This window comes from Lissotriton vulgaris, chromosome 5, assembly GCF_964263255.1.
Source record: "Lissotriton vulgaris chromosome 5, aLisVul1.2, whole genome shotgun sequence".
Classification (NCBI taxonomy): domain Eukaryota; kingdom Metazoa; phylum Chordata; class Amphibia; order Caudata; family Salamandridae; genus Lissotriton; species Lissotriton vulgaris.
This window is the reverse complement of record NC_141693.1, coordinates 1,692,808,518-1,692,835,061: the sequence shown is the minus strand read 5'-3', so window position 1 is coordinate 1,692,835,061 and position 26,544 is coordinate 1,692,808,518.

Sequence of the window (26,544 nt, the reverse complement as noted above, 5' to 3'; positions counted from 1 at the left end):
AGAGGTTAATTTGTCTGATGTTCAGAGCTGCTGGAAAGATCCCGGCTTCAGCAATGTGTTGATGGCTTCTTTCAGTAATTTAGCTGTTGATTTAGTAATGTTCACATAAAAGGAAGGCTTGAGAGAATCACGTTGTTGCATCGTTGCTCACTTGTTTTTACACCATGCACTCGCCCATTCTGATTCTACCTATGTCACCACGGGGTCCCATTTTCTAGGCGTTCTGGGCCTTCTCTCCTACACACCCCTCTCCATGGCTGCTAATAATATTGTTACCTACAACGTGAGAGGAATTCACAGCCCCTCTCACCACTATGCAATATATTCCTGTCTCCGCCACAGACACACACACATAGCATACATTCTGGAGTCCCATATCACAAGCCTAGAAGCTTCCAGACTCCAAAAGGAGATGGTGGGGGGGGAGTGTTTTCCAACAATTACTCTTCTTATGCCCTTGAGTTGCTGACCTGGGTCCGTGCGGGAGTCCCCTTTGTAGTCACCCAAACGTTCATGGATCCAGAGGGGAGGTATGTGTTTGCGAGGGCTGCTTGGAGGTCTGTCCAGTGCCCCTAAGAGCAATCTGTGGCCCAAATGTAGAACAATCCCCATTCTTGCATTGTCTATCTACAGTGCTGGCCCACTGGAGTGGCATCTCCTTGATACTATCCGGGGACTTCAACAGTGTTTTGGATGTGAACTTTGACTGCTCATTCCTGCCCCATGCTCCGCTCAGTGGCCACATCTAAAGCATTCACTCTCTCCACTTGGCTAAGCCACTGGGATCTCCTTGACATTTGGCACCACCGCAACCCCTCTACCAGAGTCTACTCTCACTATTTCCATGCACACAGCCTCCATGTCTACATTGACAGATTTGTTTACACCCAAGACATCATCCCACACATCACTGATGCGGACTACCTTGGTCGCATGCATTCGGATCACAACCCCCTCCTACAACAGCTCTGCTGGAATGAACTACCACCACCCATACCCACCTGGCGGCTACAGGCCTTCACCTTATTAGACCCTCCATTCTGCATGTACATTGCTGCAAACACAAAGGAATATTTTGAATTCAATGCCTTTTTGCCCCTTGTAGAATGGGACGCTTTCAAAGTGTGCATTCGAGTTTCACTGTTTGAGAACTATGGTTAATATGCACCACTGCCTCATAACGGAGATTACCTACCTGAAGGGTCAATTAGTAAACCTCGAAGACTCAGCCCGCTCTTCCACCACCGATAAGGAAAGGTTGCTCCAATCTCAGTGTGACCATCTTGTGTTGCTGGAACGCCCCCACTGCCTAAACTATGCAGAATATATTAAGCACACACATACCAATGCTGATTGCCCTGGTCCCCTGTTAGCCTGACTGATACTGACCAATTTGGACGGTCTGTTTTGACGCGAGCCACTAGCTTTACTCGGAAAAAGATATACACTCAGCCTTCACTCGCCACTATGCCCACTTATGCACATCCATGCCTGCAGTACATCCACACACCATCTAGCCAGACTCCAAAGAAGAGCTCAGTGGTGAGATTACCCTATTTGAAGTGCAAAAATCGATCTGCTTGCTGGCTCGCACTAAAGCCCCAGGGCCACACTGCTTGTCAGCCGAATTGTATAATGTAAATGCCCCACAATTGGCACCCCGCCTAAAAGCGCTAAACGATGCTGCTCTTACTGCTGCATCATTGCCACCCACACTCAGTGATGCTCTCCTTATTTTACTGCCCAGACCAGGTCGGAGCTCTCTAGCTCTCTAGACATGGGAATCTACCGCCAACTGGTGCTCTTAAACACTTATTACAAAATACTTGCAAAGATACTACAAATCGCCTGGCACCTCTGCTACTGCATTTCGTCAATTTGGACCAGAATGGCTTTGTGCCTGCCAGAAACACCTCAATAAATATCCTCTGCCTCTTCAAAGTATTAACATATGCACCACAACAGTATCTTCACTTGGGATTTATGGTCTTAGAACGCCATGAAGAATGTAACTCACTGGAATGGTCTTTTCTGTTTGAAGTACTGCGGCGCTATGGCCTTGGGATCCACTGCCTCCGACTCACACTGTTATATACTAATCCCACAGCACAGGTGTGAATTAGGTGCCACACTTCAGGCCCTATAGTAATACAGTGAGGGAATCACTGACAGAATATCGACTCACTGAATATCGACCTACAGAAACATCGACGCTGGAATATCAAAGACAAGAATATCGACATCCTATCTACAACAAGGTAAGTACAAAAATATCGAAACCAAAATATCGATGTTAAAAATATCATAATTAAAAATATAATTTTTTTCTGTTACAAATAAATGTGTAAAATAAAGTAAATAATACTAATAACTAAAATAAACATAGTTAAAAAATATTTTAAAATGTTTAAAATTAATAAAAAATACATATATAAAAATAAAACATGAATTAAACATATACATAAAATATATAATTTATACTTACTTAATAACTTTTAATAATTATTTTAATCACTTATAAATTAAAATACTATAAATTACAAATACATCTACACACAAAATAATAACAAATAAAAATTAAATAATTATTTTAATAAATTAAAATAATTAAATATACTTTCAAGATATTTAAAATTCATTAAATACTACATTATCTAAAATAATACAAAAAATATGGATAAATAAATAAAACTACTATTTAAAGTCCCAAAAAAGTACAGTAATGAAAACATTGGATAGCGTAGAACGTAAAATTACTATTCCCACTGCAGAAAATGTAACAGTAGGGAAAGGGTTGAATAGCCTAGGGGTAAAAATTACTATTTCCACTCCAGAGAGTGCAACAGTAGGGAAAACGTTGGATAGCGTAGGGGTAAAAATTACTATTCACACTCCAGAGAGTGCAACAGTAGGGAAAGCCTTGGATAGAGTAGGGGTCAAAATTACTATTCCCACTCCAGACAGTGCAACAGTAGAGAAACGTTGGATAGCGGGTGGGTAAAAATTACTATTCCCACTCCAGAGAGTGCAAAAGTAGGGAAAGCGTTGGATAGCATAGAAATTAAATATAACATACTTATAAATAATGTTTGTATTTAAAATATTTAATAATTTAAATTTAAATAACTCGACTTCATTTACAAATACCCATTAATGATTAAAAACATAATTACAATTGAATAATTAATTAACAATAAATTAACAATAAATACCAATAAATATTAATTATTATTAGTTACCAAATAATAAATATTGAACAAAAAATATTTTTCAAAACAAAAAGAAACATATTTATTATTAACAATTGATTAGAAATTAAAAAACTTTAAGCAATAAAAGTATTTTTTATACCAAAAAAGACTTTATAAAACATTAATTACCAATTATTAAAAAATTATTTCCAATAAAAAAAATTACCAATTAAAAAAATAATTACCAATTAAAAAAATGAATTACCAATTACACACATCAATGACTAATTACAAACATTGATTACCAATTAAAAAAATTAATTACCAATTACAAACATTAATTACCAATTACAAAACATAATTACCAATTACAAACATTAATTACCAATTAAAAAAAAAATTTAATTGCAAATTAATAATTAAAAATGAAATAATTATCAATACCAATAAATTAAAAGAAATCATTACTTAATTACAATGAAAATACGTCCCACCCAATTCCCCTAGAAACCCGCTACCCGCTTCAAAACTTAAACGCAAAAATTAATTACAATTAATTTGTAATTCCTAAAAATAATAATTAACTTAATATTTTTAAATTACTTCCCACCCTATTCTCCTATAAACCCACAACCCGCTCCAGTACTAAAACATAAGATTGACTTAAAAATAACATTATTAATATATAAAAATAGTACACATATAATTTAAAACAAGTAAAATACTTAACAAAAAACATATAACACATTCATAATAAATACATAATAAAATACATAGCAATAATACAAATATCGATATTAGTAACATCGAAATTAGTAGCATCAATATATTTGATATTGATATTACTGACTTTGATATTGCTTACCTTAGGGTCGATATTCTGTCCAACGATATTCTTGACCTCGATATTCTTTACCTTCGATATTTCAGACTCAATATTTCTGTAGGTCGATATTACAAACTCAATATTTAGACTGTGTACCAAAGTGAGGGACCCACATGGGCTGTCCACTCTCCCTACCCTTATTCTCACTGGCAATTGAGCCATTACCGCATCATCTACTCATGCAGGGCAGGACTTAGGGATCCCGCTGGGTATTGATGTAGACTTGGTATCACTCTATGCCAATGATATGCTTCCTAACCTAAAAGATGTCCGGTCCATTCCCGCTATTATTGCAACATTGCTCACTGACTTTGCCTCTATGTCTGGGCTTGGAATTAGCTCGTCCAAGTTTTGCTTGTTCTCTTTCAACACTCAGACTCTCCCTGCACATGGTAAACAGCAAAGAGCTTGAATATCAGACCGCCACATTTCGATACCTTGGGATCCACATGTATCACACGCCGTAGGACCTTGTAGATGGTAACCTGACCCGAGTGGTCTCTGTGTAACGTGTGCAGATGTCTTTTTGGCAGACACTACCCTTCTTGGTTGAGGGCCGTGTGGCCCTGACAAAAATGGTGGTCCTGCCAAGACTGCTATATTATTTTGCAAATCTTCCGTTCTTTTTTCAGTGTTCTTTTCGTCATTCCCTAGAATGCATAATGGGTGACCTTATTTGGCTCCACAAGTGCTGCATGTGGCCCTGCGAAAATTCCACCTTTTCACAGACTTAGGGGCCCATTCTGATTCGGGGAAAAAGCGTCTGCCCGAATCGTATCCGGAGCCCTCTCCGTACGAATCGTACACGTCCGTCCGAATCGCGTAGTACGATCCGTATCTCGTCAATCGGTTTGAATCGTCGTGAACCGTATGAATTGCAAGGGAGAAACCGTATGACACGGACCCTCACAGTGAACCGTACGATTCGTAAACATGCTGTACGACCCAATGAGTACGATCCGGACTGGGGTATGAGGACGCGATTCGTACGGTCCACATCAGGTAAGGGCGATTCGTACGGACAACCAAACAATCACATACACACCGTACGTTGCGTACACCCCATGATCGCAGGGGTACGGTGGGAACCCCTGCGATCATGGGGTGTACGCACCGTACCCCACGATCGCAGGGTGTACGTGCCATACACCCTGCGATCATGGGGTACGGTGCATACACCCAGCGATCATGGGGTACGGTGCATACACCCCATGATCGCAGGGGTACGCACCGTACCCCTGCAGACATGGGGTGTACGCACCGTACCTGGGGGGGGCCATTCCGTACCTGTTTCGAGGTGAACTCTGCTTTTCTGGACGTTTTGGGCTCCTGTAAAAAAAGCATTGTATGGTGCGTACCTGACACAAATCGTACTTGCTGGGTCGGGAAAACCTGCTTCAAAACGTACGGATGTCGCGTACAGCGGGTTCCGAGGGAGAATCAAAGCGAGATTAGAGTCGTACAGTCTTTGTACGATTCGTACAGAGTCCTGCTCCTCGTACGAATTGTACTTCATCGTACGTACGGGGACGTTGCAGGGTACGATTCGTACAGCTATTGTGAGTGGTTTTTCCCGAATCGGAATCAGACCCTTAATGTCCCCAACTTTGAGCATTAGTACTTAGCATCACAAATGCAATGGGTGTCACACTGGTTTTCTGGCCAGCACCTTACAGATACTGCTTGGCTTCTCTACTCCTGGCACGTGGAGGATATCCTCACCCTATTCCACCCATTTGCTGAAGTTCTGCCACCACATATCCCTCTTTTGCTTGTGACGTATCAGTATTTTCATAGAGCATTATTTATCACCCGATCAACTGTACCCTATGATCTGGCACTACCGCTTCTTGGTATGCCATGAGGGTGCGTAACTACCACCCTCTAAGAATTAAGTCCCTGGCATATGGTAAGGTTGCGCACTGTAGGAGACCTGTACACTGAGGGCTCTCTCCTTCTGTTGGAGGAACTTACGGCTAACTCAGAAATCCCACCTGGTCAATTCCTATAATCCATCTCCTTTATTGCCACACTGACTCAAGCTTGGGGTGAGATGCAGCAGGAACCCACACAGCATTTGGTCATCCAATACTTACACATATTGAGCACGGGAAGACACCAAATTCGGTGCCTTGCGCATGCACACTTCACTCCCTCTTGCACGACTACGAGACCACTGGAATGCGGATATTGGCCACACTCTAGTGACAGCGATTGCCAGACAGTTCTCTGACATACCCTGACATAGTGTCCCAAAATGCCTGCTTTAAATGAATCCAATTTTACATTCTACACGGGGCATATTTAACTCTCAGCAATATAACCCGCTATTTTCCCCGCACTGACGCTGCCTGTCCTCACTGCCTAACCTCGGATGCAGGGATGGTACACAAGCTCTGGTCTGTGCTGGCTATTGATTGGAGAGAAGTTACAACTCATTTAACACACTGCTCGGGCTCTGTCCTACCTTACACTTGGAAAGTGTGTCTTCTGGGGCTAATTTGCCGGTGGCCTCTGCATGGGCACTCCCCATGCTGGCGTGGTCTCGGTCTGAGAGAAGAAATAAAAGGTCTCCGTAAATATCCCATATCGGAACTTTGGGACGCCCTTCCAGACAAGTTCCAAGAGAGAGCGCTAGCCAGTCAGCCCTCTTCTTGATCAAACATACCAGAAGTAACTCTTGCTTTCTCCCCCCCCCCCCCACCCCTTTTCTCCTCCCTACTTCATCTCCTCCACCACCCCTCCTCCCCTTTTGATCCCTAGCTTATTGAGAAACTGCCCTATCAGACCCCATCGAACCCTCCAGGCTTGGAGACATTGGTGGCGCATCATCCCTCTTCAGAATCCAGTGCAGGCTTCCCTCCCCTCTTTGTTTTCTCTTCTTTAACGTTATTTCTTTTCCCTTGTTTGATGTTTTAGGATTGGTGTTTTCTTTTCCACATTCTGGCATTCTTATTGTTCCATTGCATTTACGTCTGAATCTTTTTCCTACAGGTGAACCGTCCTACTTACTACTGATGCTATTATTATTTTTTTCTTGTTGTTTGCACACGGTTGACTCACCTGTATTGTTTGCTTAATTTCTACAAAGTCGTGTTATCTATCCTTACCTATTGCTTTCGGCAATTTTTCCTGTATGTGATAAAGAAATTGTGCTACATTATTTGCAAAGTATTATATATGTACTAATAACAAAATGCCCCAAAAAAATGTTTAAAAGCAGAGGGCTTGATAGAATATAATGGGTTAAATTCACAAACGAATCAGTTAAAATGTTACTTGTACTTTTATTCCCATATCTGGCTTTCCATAATTCACGAAGGCTTCCAGAAGGAATCCCGGGAAGTTGCAGATGTTTCAATTTTCCAGGGCAAACTCTTTGAATTCTTTAGAGAATTCCATATTCACACCGTGACCTGTATCCGAGCATTTGGGAAACCCCTTAGATAGCACAAAGCCTTTGCTAATTTTCATTCTTTTCTTTGCAAACCGCAGAGAAACACCGGCTAAAACACTCCCCACTAACTTTGGTGCAGTTCCCTCGCCATTTTCACCCTGGATACAGATCGGACGGGAGTAAATCTCTGATCATTTAAAGAGTGGTAAAGTGTCCTGTAAATGTATGTGAAAACGAACTGACAGGCGTGTTTGTGTATTTTGTAAGCCATTCTCACTCTGGAAAACCAACTCCCATCCCATAGGAGCAGATTTACTCACACATAACATTACACCAAATCAATATTGCGTACCTCAATTGCCACTTGGAGAATAGACATAAATTATCCGTGCCTAGGCAAGATGGCAAGGGTCTTACGTGAAAATCTCAAAGAAACAACAAGGCTATGAAGGCAAGCAAGAAAGAAGACGCAATTAGGACCATAGAGAAAGTTTGCATGTGTTCTATGGTGTTTTCTCTGGCTACATTTATTAAATTGTTTTATAGGATCTGTATATTGCCATCTTGCCTAGGTGCTGATAATCTATTCTTATATACTATTCCATATAGTGCTCTGAGGCCTAGACCTTTTTGATGGTTCCCATATGGTTTCGCCCATTTCAATATGGGGGCAATTTTTCATTGTTCTTTATTAGCTAGATTGTATTAGCTGTACTCTATTTTTACAGCTATGGCTTCTCGTCTGTTTGTTCTTAATGCTTAAAGGTGTTTATTGCGTTAAGTGTTGGATCTGGTCATCTTTCTCGGTGCAAACTTTATTTTCTTATGATCTTAAGTTAGCGTCCTAATTTTTCTTGATTAGTATTTTTCCTTTTACTACTCTCTTGGCCTCAACTTATTATATTTTAATATATACTAGTTTCTACTTGCTTTAAACATAGTGCTTATCCACACCACTTTTTCCGTTTATTCACATCAACATCACTTTAATGACATAAGTAGGACTATATTCCATTTCGATCTTTTTGTGTGCGGTATATCTATAAGTAAGGCACCTATTCCCATTAGTCGTTTCCAACAATGCGCCAGTTCCCACTAGCTCTTTCAATTACTCGTGTTCATGTCTCTTTATTGTAATAAGGCGAGGACTATTCTCAGCAGGCCTAAACTGTGTAGGATTTACCTGGAGTGAAACGTGGTGCCCATGGTGTGGTCCATGCAGACCAAATAGAACATTCCCGGGTGAAAATGGGTTCTACAAGCAATGAATGTGCCTCTGTCGTACAGGGGCACCAAGATTCAGAGCCTCATCTACGGGTGTACAAAGCTGGATGACTTTGCTTTCTCCCACTTGATGTTGTTTGAAGCCAAGTTGTAAAGTTTGGAGAAAATGTAAGTGGAACGATCAGTAAAAGAATGTACAAGTGCGAGAGTTCTCCTTTTTTAGGAAAAGCCACCAAAATATAAAGTTGTATAATGTACACAAACTTTGCTACATCACAAAGTTCCAAAGTTTTCAACTTTGCACAGCTCGGCCAGTCAAAAATCAGCATGATTTTACTTGTATTAGTTGGATGTGCCTTTTATCATCAGTGGATTCTTGTACAACTAGAATCTTCTTTAAATCTTTTGAGTCAGTCTAAGTAAATTATGAGACAACATTTGGGAGACTATTTTGCGTTTGGAGGAATAAAGTATTTTGATTTCAGGATGGCATTGGATAAGATCAGCAGATTTCAATAATAGCAAACTGCTTGATCTTTTTTTTAGCCGATTTGTTTGATGTTATAGACAGCTTCAAAGCTCAACGTAGAAAGGATGCAACATTTTAACTATTTTAATTATTTAAATACATTTCATAAAGATGTAAATGTTTTCTACAACTTCCAGAACCAACTAAAGACAATATAAAAAATAGATATTAAAATAAGCCTGGGACAGGGCACAACATACTCTCTTAATGCCTACACTGACATTCCAAACAATTATAAATATTTTCTGGAAGGTGTCCGAAGAATCTTGAGAATTTTACTACCTATTTTTCATATGTTTACCATCTTCTGGAAGCTGATCCGATAGTGAACTCACGTTGGTAAATGCTTGAACACGTAACCAACGTCCCATTATATTGTATTTTTGAATTTGGGATGAGTTGAGCCACCTCACAACTCAGAAAACGAAGTCGTTTTTAAATATTATGAGGATAATGAGGATAGCTACTGGAACTATCTGATATGTGTGGAGACTGGCTAGAGGAAGTGATGATGGGTAAATCAATATAAGTTGGACAAGATGGCACAGATGTCTGTCACCTGTAGACTAGATATCCCTTGTAAAACCTGACCAGCAATAGAAGAACTGTCACAAGGTACATTTTTAACCTAAACAAATTATTTCTAATAAGATTAGTGAGGTGTCTGATTGCTATAGAGAATTCTAATGGGTTATCTGACTGGTACTGACACAGGCCCACCATCAACTGAACTGTTCCAAAATTAACAGTTCATTCATGATAAGCCAGTTGAAATACACCCTAAGATTTGCTCCTCTTAAGAGGAGCCACTGAACACGAGGGTGGCATTCATTCTTTTTTGTGGCTTCTTCATCTCAAAATCCATGGATAAAACAAACATACATGAATTCGTATCTGGACATTCTTATTTCTGATTCTGATTCAGAACGGATAAAGGAAAGTGCCCCCATTAACACATCACTGCTGGCAGACATGATCCATTATGCTTTAAAATATGGAGAGGTGGTCATATGTAAAAAAAAAAGAAAAAAATACAAGCCATGGCCCGTGCAGGTAAGAGAGGTGGGGCGGTGGGGCTATGTGGGAGGAGATTTCGACAGACGATGACCAAAGAAAGTTAAATAAATAAATAATTTTCCCTGGTCATCATCCGTCGAAATCTGCCCTCCCCCCACCCGGGCCAACCGTCCCACCACTCTTACCTGCACAGGCCGCTGCTAAAAACTACCCTGAATTCTGCAAATGCAGACAGCATCCTTCCAAAATCTAACTTCACTAATGCATGAAGGGCACTAAAAGAGCAGTCAGGTCCAGACATTTCTTTAGAACAGCTCACCAGAGGCTGGATTTCATCCAGCAAGCAGCACAGAATTGGGTATGCTGGTGTCACGTGGGCATTAGCTGAGTGTGGTGGTGTCAGTGCTTTTTAAATCTTTTGACATTTCAGGAGCATTTGATTTAGTAGTGTCCGACCTTCATCAGTTCTAGCTTTGAAATGTCTTGTCTTGTTTTACAAGATGTGTCTTTGTCTGCACACTCCTATAAATAATAAGTATTAAATAACTCATTTTAGTGTCAGCCCTGTTTGTTTAAGGCTCATGGCTTCACATGTTGCACGGATTCTGTTAAGGTTTGATGAGCGTTTAGAGTCCACAATCCTTGCATTACATGACGGAGGTAATTTTTTATGGCAATGAGACTGTCTGGATTTCACAATCTTTGACCTTTGTTGTGCTGTCTAACTCCTGAGAGCATTTTATCAATATTAGTCAAGGCTATTGTTCCTTGATCCCTTGTTTAGGTTATCAATGGTGGTTGTTAAGGAAGATTTGTAAAGCGCACGTACACCATCAGGTCTCTAGGTGCTGAGTTAGTTAACCGCCATTATCTGAATCCGCACCTAGCTATAAGCTTGAGTTAATAGCCATTGTTTCAGCATTTTTCTAAAACACATGTAGTTTGCTGCTTGTCTAATTGCAATTGGCAGAGAGTTCCAGAGTTGGGGGCCTAGCGTGGAGAACCGTGTCCCTCCCATCCTTTTGCATGTAAATCTGGGGACCACCAGTAAATTTATTTGCGCAGATCTGAGATTATTTTTCAGGGAATATCTATGGATCTTTTGGGATACGTACGTGGGTCCTTTGCTATGGATACCTTTGAAAAGAATGCATCCTGTTTTAAACATGAAGCGCAGCGCCACTAGGAGCCAATGAAGTGCCTTTATCAGCAGCTTCGTATGGCAGTGTCTTGGTTGTTGAAAAATTATTCTAGGCACTCAGTTTTGTACCATTTGAAGTCTATGATTTTGGTTAATAGGGAGACCTAGGTTGAGGGCATTAGCGTAATAAATTCTGGACAAAATCAAAGCAATGATGATTAGAGTGCTGGCCTCTCTAGTTAAGAATCTTCAAATTTTTCTGAACTTCCTACTTTGGAGAAACAGGAGGACATAACCGTGCTTATCTGGGGTTTCATGGACAGGTCCACATCAATTTGAATGCCAAGACGTTTTACTGTGTTCTTCGGCTTGGGTAGGGGACCAAACTCTGTTGGCCTTTAAGCAGGAGTCCAGTCGTTTCATTCATTGTTGGAGATGACAATCTCTGTTTTGTTGCAATTACGTTTTAGCTGGTTGATATTCATCCAATCTATGATGAACAGCATGATATTCTGGAAGAGTTCCTTGGAGTCCAATGTCTTATCAATTGTAAAAATCAACTGCATATCATCCACATAGTTATATATTTTTACCTTCTTTTGTTGTAAGATATGTATCAAAGTGAAAATATAGAGGTTGAAGAGATGGGGGCACAAGGAGGAGCCCTGTGGCTGTGAATCATCTTGCCCATCCTCCATATCTTTCCTGTGTACCAGCTTCTGGTTGTGGGTTTTCATTATAGATGTGCCCGCTTCTCGGCCCTGATCATGCGACTTACTCCCAACCCATGAAAATATGAAGGCTGAGGAATACATACCGGTCTGGCCAATGATGTTATTGTTGTATGTCACGTTATCTTCATTGTACTGGATTATACTGTCCCTAAGATTATGCCATTTGAGATTAAGATGAAAGTATTTATCTCTGAGTGTGTGTGTGCTATACTCAGACCTGCTATCAAAAGCACACTCCTTCCATCTCATACTGAGACTTAACCCATGAATCTCTGGCACCACAAATATTATTGTATCACCCTTTACTTCCGACACCTCCAGTTTCATAGTAATAAAATGTTTGCCCCCTCAAGTCACAGGACGCAGTTTAAGAAAGATGTTACTATTAGGGAAATATTGGAGGTCAATTTGGTTGGCTGAGTTGGTCTTGACAGGAATTGAACTTATGACCTGGAGTTCATAGGAGATGCCAGTGGTGTCTATTCAAATAACAGAGTCAATCAGGATTTATAGATTGCGGAAAATCGCCAGCGAGGGTACCAAGGCGCTGGGGGGCATATGTTCAAGGAATTGGTGGAGTGAGGCGTTAGCCGTCATAGCTTAACGCCTCACTCCGCCACTCCAGAAATGCAAAGCTGCACCATATTTACAAGGATATTGTGCAGCCTTGCGTTTCGCCCTGCGCTGGACCTACACTTAGCAGTGTAGCACCCAGGCAGGTACCCTTGCTCCATCGTGCAAGGGTGTCTGCGTGCAGGGGAAAGATTGTTTATGCACTGGAAGGTACTGTATATAAACAATCTTTAAATGCCATTTTGTCACTTCTGTGTGTTCCTTAATGCAGCTCACATGAAGGTCACAAAATGGCATTTTTAAAAAAGATGTTTTATGTACAGGAAGGGTAACCTTCCTGTACATAAACACTCCAAGGCATTTTTCTTTTTCCATGTGTGCTGCACAAGGCAGCACACATGAAAAAAGCAAAAATGAGGAGAAATAATGCATTTTCTCCTCGTTTCGCCAACTTAAGACCGGGTTTTCTCTGGTCTTATTTTACCACTGCCTCCTATTTATGCTGTCCTTGTAAATAGGGGGCAGCGTCAAAATCAATGGGTGTTGCAGTGGAAAGCCCACCGCAACACCCACTGCCCACCCCTTTCACGCTAAGTATAGCGTGAACCAGAGCCTTATTTACAAGGCAGCATTAAGCCACTTTAAATAGCCTAACGCTGCCTTGTTAATAAGGCAATACCCCTATCGCCACCACAGCATCGTAAAAAGTGATGTTGTGGTGGTAATAGGGGCTTGTACATATGTCCCTGGGAGTCATACTGACAGCTAAAATATCCTATACAGAACCCTTTGACTCCTAATCCTGCTGTACAGCCTCACTCATATTGTGCCTTCTTTTACCTTGCAAATTCCTCTCAATCTTATATTGTGACTTCTTGCTTTGTTATGTTACATATTTATGTATATATATATATATTAACCAGTGGTTGTCGCCACTGGGTAGTTATAGTTAGGTCAGCGTTTCCTTGTAAAATGATTTTTGTTGCTACAGGGTACAATGCCTATCAGAAGCAACTTAGAAACATCATTTATAAGCATTGGCCCATAGTCAGAAACGGCCCAGTGATAGGGAAGGATTGCAACAAAATCCCCAAGTTTACTTTTCGAAAAGCAAAAAGTATGAAGGAAGAATTGGTAGCGAATGTCCCTGTCCTAAAGAAAAAAGAATCACCATGGTTGAAAACAAAGAATGGCTTCTATAAGTGCACTAAGTGCAAAGCATGCCAGTATGGAGTAAATGTTACCAAAGTTGATGTCCCATACAGGAAAAAACCACTGGAAATACGTGCAAACTACACATGCAAGACGGACTTCGCAGTTTACGTCTTGCAATGTAGCTGCAATAACAGATACGTGGGAGGCACTATTCATCCTGCCCACGTGAGGGTGTTACAACACTTAAGGGCTATTACAAACAATGACCCCTCATGTCCAGTGGCAAGGCACATCAATGCTAAACATGGGGTAAAAGCGGAGAACATTAAGTACTTCGTTATCGACCATGTAAAGAAAAACATCAGAGGGGGGAATAGACAACTAGCCCTCCGGAGACTAGAGTCACGGTACATCATTCTCCTAGATACCAAGGCCCCACTGGGATTGAATGCAGATGAGGCACTGAGTGTGCACTTATAGCAAGTATAATTCATTTAATGTAAATAGACTTCTGAACAATCCCGAACCCACTCTTTCGTATGAGAAAGTAAAATTTAGTATCACTATTACTTTCGGCATAAGCTGCAAGTAACACACTTAAACAAAAAACATGATCAAAGTGATTTTATTGGTGGCTTCATAATGGTAAGGCAGGTGTAATCATTGCTTTCATGCAAAGATACCTAGTAGAATAACTGTACATTAGGTAAAACCAGTCTCATTAGGTCTAATACTGCAAATTGGATAGTCACTTAATTGCCCACATGGGCTATATCAAAGAACAATCCACAACAAGGAGGACCTTTAAATTATTAGAAAAGGTGGTTAAACGGGCACTAGCCCCTCAAGCCAATTTCCAACTCCAGCACAAGACACTGAGAGTATCGCAGTAACAATTGTACAAACCTAATGGTACAGAACCAAACAAGAGAATAAGTATTTACATACATGAACAATTTGTTAGCAATGATGATGCACACATCGCGCTGAGCCATCCCGAACTTAAAGGTGGCAGCTACACATGTTGACAAACACTGAATTCGGCAAATGAAATTCAAAACATTGTGACAATGTAATTAACAATTGTTGCAAATGTGTATTTTATGTCAACTTTGCTTTACAATTATTTAGCATTCAAAGAATATAATATGTACAGCGCGTTTACAAAAACTAAGACAATGTTGTAACTTTTCCGTGGCCATGGAGCAATGGTTGCTATGACAACAATGAAGCCGCCTCATAGATCAATGAGCACTTGGTATGTTTAAAATGCATTCACTCACTAAAATTCTCTGTTGTGAGCAAGACGGTTCCATCCGTCGAAACGCGTCAAACTTTGCATCTGGTGAAATAAACTTGTTTTTGAAACAAGACCCCACGGAGTCAGCGCCTGTTTACGATGTGTAGACAACAGGATTGGTGAAAATATTACGGGACGTGCCGGAATCCCGCACACTGACCCACCTCGCTTAGGAGCATTTCGCCGTCGGGCAGAGCAACTTTGGAGGATCTTCGAGAGCGAGGAATGTGAAGTGCCCCCCAAGCCAGAACGCATCAGATAGAAATAACGAAGAAGGCCTGCGCGGACACGGCAACCGGGATCCTTCACTGTGCCGGAGGGCATCTAAGAATCCAGGTAAGCCTGCAAGTGCGGGAGTCAGCGTATAGCGTATCCGACTAGGTGGCAGCTGGGAGAGGTAGTCCACTGAGGAGCTTGGCAGCAAGACTCAAGGGACAGTGGGTGTCAGAAACGATTTAATATTGATAATACAAGTGAAGGATGGCGGGAGAGTGGGAACGGGAGCGCATAGAAGCAGCGCGTGACATCTTTGAGGACATTGACAAAGATACAAGCACTACAGTGGGTGGTGAAAAGAGAAAAGAAACATCTAAGGAATCTGATGTTAAGACACTGCTTAAAGAGTATGAAAAATTCCGAAAGCAGGAAATTTCTAAGTGGTGGGAGTGTACTTCGTTGCGCAGATACTTGGAAGTAGGCAGAGTGCCAAGAGGCCTAAGAATCCTTCAAGCACCAACTTATGACAATCCTGACCCGAAGATGCTAGAAGAGTGGGCGAATAATAATGCCCAATCATCAAAGAATATGTTGGAAATACTAGTAAAGTATGCCGCAACAGATAGAGACAAACTTTTGGCGCAATTAGACAATGTTGCAGAAGAACTTGGTAAACATAAAAACCAAGATTACATAACCAAGCAAATGACTGAGATTAAAACCCGTGTGGCAAAATACGAACAAACAATAAAAGAAAGGAAAGCCGAAAAATTCCAAAGGAACCGCGCAGACTACATGAAAGGACCCATATACACATTTGCGAGGAAATATGATGGAATAAGACAAAGGAAGTTACCCACCTCAAATGTGCATGAAGAAGTAACACCAGAAGAGTCCGAAGTAAGCTCGGGGGCAGAATCAGAACCCGGCACTTCGACTGCCACAACCCAAGTTCAGACAGTACCAACCCCCGCAGATGAATTTGTTTTTTACGGGAGGAGAGACTGAGAACGCTGAGACCGCGGCGTGCCCAACAAAACTTCAGCAAAAACAATACAACATCTCAAAAAGCAGGAAGCGAAAAAACAGGAGATGGGAGAAATGCAAGACAGCAAAAAGAAATTACAAAGAAACAAAATTACAGAAGGAATTACAAACGATAATGGCCACACAAACGGAGGAAAAAGACAAAAACACAGTCATAAATCTAACAGATATGGCCTTAACAAGTACAGAAGAAGAGACTTTATCATTAGGATTATCCTTTTGTAAACGCACGAACTTCAACTACACCCAAACAAGGATAGACTTACATCAGTTTATACGAAAACTGAAATTGAAAAAACATTTCTTTAATTACAAAGAGATAAACAACGGTGAAAAAGAACTAACAGAAGACACGAATTGGCGAATTGACGATATGACATTTATCAGGGAAATGGCGGATCTGGACAATAATGAAAATAGTGGTATGATGGACACTCAAGAAGCGGCAGACTATGCAGGAGTTTACATTGCAGGTACATCTAAAACGCAATTCAAACCTAGATCCACATTCTGCCCTATCATGCCTAAAGACTGCATTGATATATTTTCAGACAAAGTCATACGTGATTTAAAATCTCTGTCGTGGACAAGCAGCAACGACTTTTTCAAAACACATGCAAATGAGAGATCAACATATGACAATGTCATGGCTAAAATCAAGGAAAGAAGTGATGTGGTTGTACGTTGGTCCGACAAAGGAGGGAATGTGGTCCTTTGGCCTCAGGAAATGTATAATTCTGAAGCACTACTTCAGTTATCAGACAGAGAATGTTACCAGAGGATCAGTGAGACCAACATCTCCAGCATTCAAGAGAGGTACCATAAGAGTTTATACGACTGGAAAAGTGCTGGAACAATTTCAAAGAATGAATTTGATTTTTTTTTAAATAACTATCCAGTAACTCCAAACTTATACCTCATCCCTAAGGTGCACAAAAATCCAGCCTGCCCCCCAGGAAGACCCATAATTTCCGCCATAGGTGGACTGTTCGAAAATACCAGCCGGTTTGTGGACTTCTTCCTACAACCCTAAGTAAAAACACTACCTTCCTACACAAAAGACAGTGGGGATTTTCTTAGAAAAATCTTTGATATAAGATGGGAAACACATTTTGTGTTCATGACTTTGGATGTACAAAGCCTCTATACAAGTATAAGGCACAGAGATGATTTGAATGCAATTAAGCATTATTTAGGCGGCAGAAGCATTGATTTGTACCAACATACACAGATGCTGCTCCAAATGACCGAGTGGTGTTTGGAGAACCACACCTTTGCCTTTAACAAGCTACTCTATAGACAAACACAGGGGACTGCCATGGGTACTTGCTTCGCCCCCAGCTATGCTAATTTGCATATGGGCTGGTGGGAGGAGCAAGTACTCATGAAGACACACACTGTAGAAATGTCAGAAAATGTGGCGCATTATAGTCGCTATATTGACGACATTTTTACAATTTGGAAAGGACGTGAGGAAAGTGCAAGGGAGTTTGCAGAGCAACTCAACCAAAACTGCCTGAATCTCAAGTTTACCTGCGAAACCAGCAAGAGCAGGATACATTTCTTAGATCTAGAGTTATTTGTGGCAGAAGGTAAAATTCAGACTAACACCTATCGCAAACCCACCTCAGGAAACACCATCCTGCACGCCTCCAGTTTTCATCCCCCAAATTTAATTGACAGTATCCCCTATGCTGAATGTCTTAGAATGAGACGAAACTGCAGCACAAACACAAGCTACAAAAATTCTAAGGCAAATTTGTTTGGGAGATTGCGCCTCAGAGGCTATCCTGAACATACATTAAAGACAGCGGAACAAAAATGTGATGCTAAGGATAGAAAGGATCTACTATCCTCTCCCAAAGCAGGAACACCAAAGTCAAAACAAAACACAGGGACCCCACGCCTAATCACAGGGTACAATGCCTATCAGAAGCAACTTAGAAACATAATTTATAGGCATTGGCCCATAGTCAGAAACAACCCAGTGATAGGGAAGGATTGCAACAAAATCCCCCAGTTTACTTTTCGAAAAGCAAAAAGTATGAAGGAAGAATTGGTAGAGAATGTCCCTGTCCTAAAGAAAAAAGAATCTCCATGGTTGAAAACAAAGAATGGCTTCTATAAGTGCACTAAGTGCAAAAAACCACTGGAAATACGTGCAAACTACACATGCAAGACGGACTTCGCAGTTTACGTCTTGCAATGTAGCTGCAATAAAAGATACGTGGGCAGCACTATTCATCCTGCCCACGTGAGGGTGTTACAACACTTAAGGGCTATTACAAACAATGACCCCTCATATCCAGTGGCAAGGCACATCAATGCTAAACATGGGGGAAAAGCGGAGAACATTAAGTACTTCGTTATCGACCATGTAAAGAAAAACATCAGAGGGGGGAATAGACAACTAGCCCTCCGGAGACTAGAGTCACGGTACATCATTCTCCTAGATACCAAGGCCCCACAGGGATTGAATGCAGATAAGGCACTGAGTGTGCACTTATAGCAAGTATAATTCATTTAATGCAAATAGACTTCTGAGCAATCCCGAACCCACTCTTTCGTATGGGAAAGTAAAATTTTGTATCACTATTACTTTCGGCATAAGCTGCAAGTAACACACTTAAACAAAAAACATGATCAAAGTGATTTTATTGGTGGCTTCATAATGGTAAGGCCGGTGTAATCATTGCTTTCACGCAAAGATACCTAGTAGAATAACTGTACATTAGGTAAAACCAGTCTCATTAGGTCTAATACTGCAAATTGGATAGTCACTTAATTGCCCACATGGACTATATCAAAGAACAATCCACAACAAGGAGGACCTTTAAATTATTAGAAAAGGTGGTTAAACGGGCACTAGACCCTCAAGCCAATTCCCAACTCCAGCACAAGACACTAAGAGTATCGCAGTAACAATTGTACAAACCTAATGGTTTAAGAGGCATCCATGTACAGAACCAAACAAGAGAATAAGTATTTACATACATGAACAATTTGTTAGCAATGATGATGCACACATCGCGCTGAGCCATCCCGAACTTAAAGGTGGCAGCTACACATGTTGACAAACACTGAATTCGGCAATGAAATTCAAAACATTGTGACAATGTAATTAACAATTGTTGCAAATGTGTATTTTATGTCAACTTTGCTTTACAATTATTTAGCATTCAAAGAATATAATATGTACAGCACGTTTACAAAAACTAAGACAATGTTGTAACTTTTCCGTGGCCATGGAGCAATGGTTGCTATGACAACAATGAAGCCGCCTCATAGACCAATGAGCACTTGGTATGTTTAAAATGCATTCACTCACTAAAATTCTCTGTTGTGAGCAAGACGGTTCCATCCGTCGAAACGCGTCCAACTTTGCACTTGGTGAAATAAACTTGTTTCTGAAACAAGACCCCACGGAGTCAGCACCTGTTTACGATGTGTAAACAACAGGATTGGTGAAAAAATGTATGTATATATATATATATATATTAACCAATGGTTGTCGCCACTGGGTAGTTATAGTTAGGTCAGCGTTTCTTTGTAAAATGATTTTTGTTGCTAATAACTTTGGCACCATTTGACGAATCTCCACGAAGCTTTCCAAAAAAGGCTCCCTTTAGACTAGTTTGTGCATGGAAAGTTTCAGAATAATTTGTCAAGTGAGAGCCAAGGAAAAAAGGGAGCTCCCAAAATGCAAAATCCCCATGAATTTCCATAGACTTCTTTAGGCAGGGGTAAAGCAAAAACTGCCTCACCTAATTACACCAAATTTGGCAGGAAGCTAGATCTTACTCCCGGGATTGATCTTTTTGTAATTTGATGTACTTGATGTAAATCAGTTTAGAAGTTTTTGAGAAATTAGGGTTAAAACATATTTGTGTACCAATCACTCAATCAACGATTTGTAGAGAACTGCTTATCACACATGAAGCTATCCAGGCATTGGGTGGGGGGGGCGCTGCTGCTGGGAGTTGTCAGTCAAAAACCCAGGTTTTTAGGCCATCTCTGGAACCTCTGTATGGTGAATGCAGTCCGGAGGTGGAGTGGGAGGCCATTCCAGGTCTTGGCGGCCATGTAGGAGAAGGTGCAGTTTCCGCTTCTACTTTTGTGGAAGCTGGCCTGTGGGCGAGGGAGAGGGAGGCGGAGCATAGTTGTCTGCCAGGTTGGTGGAAGTTCAGTCTGTGGTTGAGGTAGGCTGGTCGTTTGTTGTGCAGGGCCTTGTAGGTATGGGTCAGGAGTTTGAACTGGCACCTTTTTTGGACGGGGAGCCACTTGAGCGCTCTGAGGTGGGGGGTGATGTGGACTCTTCTTGAGAGGTCGAGGATGAAATCTGGACAGTTCGGTTCTCAAGAGGCTCGCAAGATACTTGCAAGACCACCAATTTAAAAACAGAATATTCTGATTGACCCAGGGAGTATTTTTCCATGTGCCAATTCAAGATTCAGACTCCCGGTAACGAGCGCTCCGATTGGCTGCAAGCAAAATGAACAGAATGTTGCTTGCAGACATTACAGGACTCGGGGACTTAGTTCCCTGTCCTGAACTTTAATGAAAGGGATATAAGGGGGATACCCTGCCCCTTCACCCCATGAGGTGACCCTAAGTTTCCCCACCAGGCCAAAACTTGGAAACAAAACAGCCATTTTGGCCTGGGGCCACATTTTTTAATTAAAGGGAGGGGGACACGTGACCCCCCTCACCAAGCCATTTTTGGCCATGGGGACTGTTGTGCTTGTCATTCTACTGACATCATCACTGTTGGTGTCTGTAGAGTGTTAGCCTGTGTTAATTCTATGTTCTCTATTCTGATCCTGGTGGTTGCTGAGGCAGGATAGATTTTACTTGTTCTCCTGTACTTACTTTCAATAAATCTACTCTACTCACGATTTTGGAGTGCAACTCTGCACTACATTTTGGCGACGATCTGGCCTTCCTCGTCTATGAAGAGTTACAGCTGATCCTGATCAAGGCGCTCGTCGAAGCACTTTCCCTGTTTCCTGTCTTGCAGTTCGCGGATGTCTGGGGTTCCTGTGAGTTCCTTCTGCGTGTCAAATACAAGTCGGCTTCTCAGAAGGTATTTTTATTTCTTTTGGAGTGTGCTTCCGACTTGCATGAACGGCTCCTGTGGCGCGTGAAGTCTTTCCCCGCGCAACAACTCGCGAGCAACCCCACGCGAGCAACAGCGCGCACAACATAAGTTGCATCTTTCAATTTCCGTTCTTGACGCCTTCTGCGCTCTGACATCATCGCGCACAGCGTCAAGCGGCCATCTTAAGTCTTCTTTCTTTTGCCAACCACGTTTCATTGGGAACTGTTGCTTTTTGCCAACCACGCATTTTCTCTAACCGGCAAGTCGTTATTAGACATTAAAAGTTTCCCATACAAAGGAGCTTTCTTCTGTCAATAAGCGCTTTTCTCACTCAGGTGTTTTTATGAATGTCTACTTCTTCTGGTACTGAATATTATCACATTTAAGTGGATTTACTTTTTGCCTGCCTCAGCCTAGTTCCGCGATTAAAAGACTAAATTAAAGACATAAAGACATAACTTAACATGGCAACCACAGCTAATCATACTATTTCTCCTCCACCTGCTTTTCTAATTGAAGGAGAAATTCCTACCACTGAATGGGAGGAGTGGTTAGGTTTCTTTGAAAATTATTCAGAAGCTATAGATGGTCTTAGGTTTCCTGCTACAAGGAAGAAAGCTATTTTATTAAATTCTTTGGGGAAAGCTGGACAACATGTTTTCAAATTCTTGCCAGAGCTTCGTAATGCGGATGGTGAACTTATTGATAATCTCTATAATGAAGCCAAGTTAAGATTGGAAAAATAGGAAGGAGGAGCTACGCGGGCATCCAAGATGGTCGCGTGAGCAGAGAGCTCCCGAGACCCGCGCCGCCCTCATTGATCTATCCTTCCGATATCCTGGTTACTTTGATGGGCTTTTGAAGTACTACTCGTGCTGATGCTGCCGCACTTTTCAGGGCTGAGATCGGACTTCGGGAACCATCTCTTTGTCGTCCTAAGTTTTCTGGCCTAGCCCCGGACGGGACCGGGGACTCTGCTGCTCTGGATGGCCGGGCACTAATTCAACAACAACGGTCGCCTGGCATCTGCTCAACCGGTGGTGTTGTCCCTTTCACTTTCGGTTTCCATTCCATCTCCGGTTTGACTACCTAGGATCTGATCTGCATTACGGGCTCCGGTAGTCAAATCAACTGTACGTTCTGACCATAGTCCTGGGCGGGCGGTCTGTGATTTTACGTGAAAGTGCTGCTTTGGAGACCAGAGGGTTGCGCCATTTTCCCGTGACCGGGAAGACCCATCAGGGTGCTGCTTCCAATATGGCGATGAAACCCGAGCTGGAGAAGCGCAGAAAAGTCACTAATCGTGGGGGATCAGTCCAGTCTAACATAATAGATCGTTATACTCAGCCAAGAGGCTTCCCCAGCGCTGCTGGCCGCAGTATTGAGGACCCGAAGACGGACCTGATGGCTACATCGGAGGTGTCCCTTCAGAACCTCATGGCCGCCATTACAGGACTCAAGGCAGATATGGGTCAACAGTATGAGGACATCGTGTCCAAGATAGACACGGTGGCGGTCGATGTTACCCTTATTCGAGCCGACTTGGCTAAGTCTAATGAGAGGGTCAAAGCATTGGACCTTAAAGCCACCAGTCTGGTTAATGACATGGCGGAAGCACAATCGGAGATCGGGAATCTGCGGTCATCGCATGATTTGCTGGCCAGACGCACGGAGGAGTACGATAACAGGGCCCGACGGAACAACATCCGCCTGGTCGGGGTACCGGAGGACAGTAGTGCTGCTTCGATCGATTTACTGGTCGAGGAATTAATTGTGACCAAACTTGCTCCTGCAGGCCTTAGTAAGTTCTTTGCGGTTGAGCGTGCGTACCGCTTCCCAGGTGGACAGATCAAGCCGGGGGCTCCCCCGAGGCCTATTATTGCTAGGCTATTCTACTTTCGGGACAGGGACGCCATTCTTCAGGCTTCTCGCAGGCACGGCCCGCTGAAATTTGAGAACAGCTCCAGTTCTATCTACCCTGATTTTACTCCTCAAGTGCAGCGACAACGATCGGGATTCCTGGGAGTGAAACGTCGACTGAGAGACTTGGGACTTAAATATGCGATGCTGTTCCCCGCTCGCCTTCGTATCGAGTACAGAGAACGTACTTTCTTTTTTGATCAACCGGACAGTGTTAGTGACTGGCTGGACTCATTGCCAAAGGACGACGCAGAGAGCAGGGGCCCCGGAGGCGCGGACGGAGGTGCATCGGCACAGGAATGACATTGGGTCCCGAGGTCCGATTCTGGGTCGTAACTATTTGCAGAGTATTTTTATATGCCTTCACTTTTAAGCCCAGGGGTGGGGCGGGATGGGGTAGTCTCTCCCTTCCTCCTCAGGGGTTCTTTTTGTAGATTTTCGGAAGGGGCGACAGGCACACTGCAGTTTGGGGTGGCTTATGAGTCAGCAGGGGTGCAGGGTGGGGGGTGTTGTAACGGGTTCTTGGTTGGGGGGTGGGGGGAGGGGTCTTGGTTGTTTTCTGTGTTCTATGTTCTCTTTCTCACATGGTACTTTATTGTTTGCATGTATCCTTGCTCTGAGGTTCTGGGAGGGGGTGGTTTGGGAGTCTTACAGGAATGGGGGGGTGACATGAAAGTGCTGTCTTGGAGCGTTAATGGTCTGGGAGACAGGATTAAACGTGGTATTGTGCTTCAATTTATCAGACGTCATTCCCCTGATGTGGTTTTACTCCAGGAGACCCACTTGATAGGAAATGCTTGTAAAGCCCTGGACCGCCGAGGATACCGGCTTGTGGCGCACGCTGGCTTTACATCCGGTTCCCGGGGGGTTGGTATAATGGTGAAATCCTCTTTGGCCCTTGAAATAGATGAAGTCACTCTCGATGATCGGGGTCGATATGCTGCTGTCTCGGGGAGATGGGAGGGGAGGTTGGTTGTAATTGTTGCTGTTTATATTCCCCCGGGACTCCAGGCTACCACTTATGCTGACCTTGGTAGGACTCTTCTAGGGCTTCCGGATGGTCTCCTGATCATGGGTGGGGACTTCAATTCGGTGGTATCGGGCGAGTGTGACCGGCTACCCCCCAGGGTTCTCCCGTTGTCCCAGATGTGGCTGACTGAGTTGATTGAGACCTTTGGGTTGGTGGATGTTTGGCGGATGTTGCACCCCACACAAACTCAGTACACTTTTCACTCTGGGGCTCATGGCAGCCTCTTGAGGATTGATTACTTTTTGATGCTCACTGCTAACTCCTCCTTGGTGCGTGGGGTCCGGCATCTTCCTAGGGGTATTTCTGACCATTCCCCCCTGTTACTTGAGGTTTCGGTGGGAGGCTTTTCTGGAGGTAGGGTCCCTTCTATCCATCCCTGGCACTTTAGGAATCCTCAGCTCCGCTCGAACCTGGTTAAGGCGATCAATTGTTATTTTGATGAGAATGAGGGATTGGTCGCTTCCCCTACGACTCTGTGGGAGGCTTTCAAAACCGTCATAAGGGGTTCCGCGTTGTCCCTTATTGCGGCTGATAGGAAGGCAAGGAGGGAAACTGTCTCAGCTCTTGAGGCGGAAATAACTACGCTTGAAAGTGAGTTGGGTGGAGACGATACACCTGCAATTTTACACTCCTTAGAGCTGAAACAGGCAGACTATAGAGCCTTGGTAACTGACGCTGCTAAAGTGATGCGTATGAATCAGCTAGGCCGTCTTTATGATGTGGGTGATAAGGCTAGTAAGCTCTTGGCGTGGTTGGACAAGGCTGAGAGACTGAATTGTGTGGTGCCCGTAATAACTCGTGAGACTGGTGTGTGACTGATCCGGGGGAGATCGTTGAATGTTTTGTGGACCATTTTCAAATGGTATACAGATCTGTGAGTGACCGAGATGAGGCTGACTCCTGTTTGCTTTTACGCGACATTGCGCTGCCCTGCGTGTCGGAGGAGGATAGATTAGCTCTAGAGGCACCTATCACGGTGGATGAGATCGTTATTACCATTAGGTCCTTGCGATCAAGCAAAGCAATGGGGCCCAACGGTTTACCTATCGAGCTGTACAAGCTGCGACCGGACAAAATGGCTGCCCATCTACGCACTATGTTTGTTGATGCATTCGAGGCGGGCCTCTTTCCTTCCGACCAGCGTTTGGCTACCATAGTAGTCATCTACAAGGATGGCAAGCCTCGTGACCGATGCACCTCTTATCGCCCCATTTCGTTGCTCAACGCCGAGCCTAAGATTCTGGCCAAGGTCCTGGCTAATCGTCTATTGACAGTGATCTGCGACTTGATCCATCCGGATCAGTCCGGTTTTATTCCCCATCGAAATACAGCTCTCAATCTTCGTAGCCTCCACAGCGTTCTCGCGAGAGCTGAGACTCTCACTGAACCTGCAGTTGTGGCCTCCCTGGATGCCACGATGGTCTTTGACACCATTGAGTGGCCATATTTGTGGGCGGCCCTTTCCAAATTTGGTTTTGGTCCTAGCTTTATTGCATGGGTGCGGCTCCTATATGAACAACCGTTGGCCCAAGTTGTAGTAAACGGCAGAGTTTCTGAATCATTTACATTGGGTCGTGGCACCCGTCAGGGGTGCCCGCTCTCTCCACTTCTCTTTGCATTGGCATTGGAACCCCTTGCAGCATGGCTTCGCTGGGAGCCCTCGATTAAGGGGATCCAGTGGACACCGGACCTGGAGGATCGCGTCTCGCTATACGCTGACGATATTCTTCTTTATTTCACCTCACCTCAGAAGTCTCTCAACGTGCTTTTCGATGTTCTCACCTCTTTTGGGAAGAACTCCGGGCTTGTTATTAATTGGACCAAGTCGTGTGTCTATGTTATAGCGGGGGTGCTGCCTCCGCTGCCTCGTAGATTCCCGATTCAAGTGGCAGATGATGGCTTTAAATATTTGGGGATTTTCATTTCTATGGACTCCTCAGTGCGCTATGATCGTAATCTCTATCCTCCTCTTCATCACCTCAAGCAGGATGTACGGAGGTGGCGCGACTTGCCCTTATCTCCACTGGGACGGGCGGCACTTTTTAAAATGATGTCCCTCCCTGGGTTTTTGTATGCCTTACAGAAT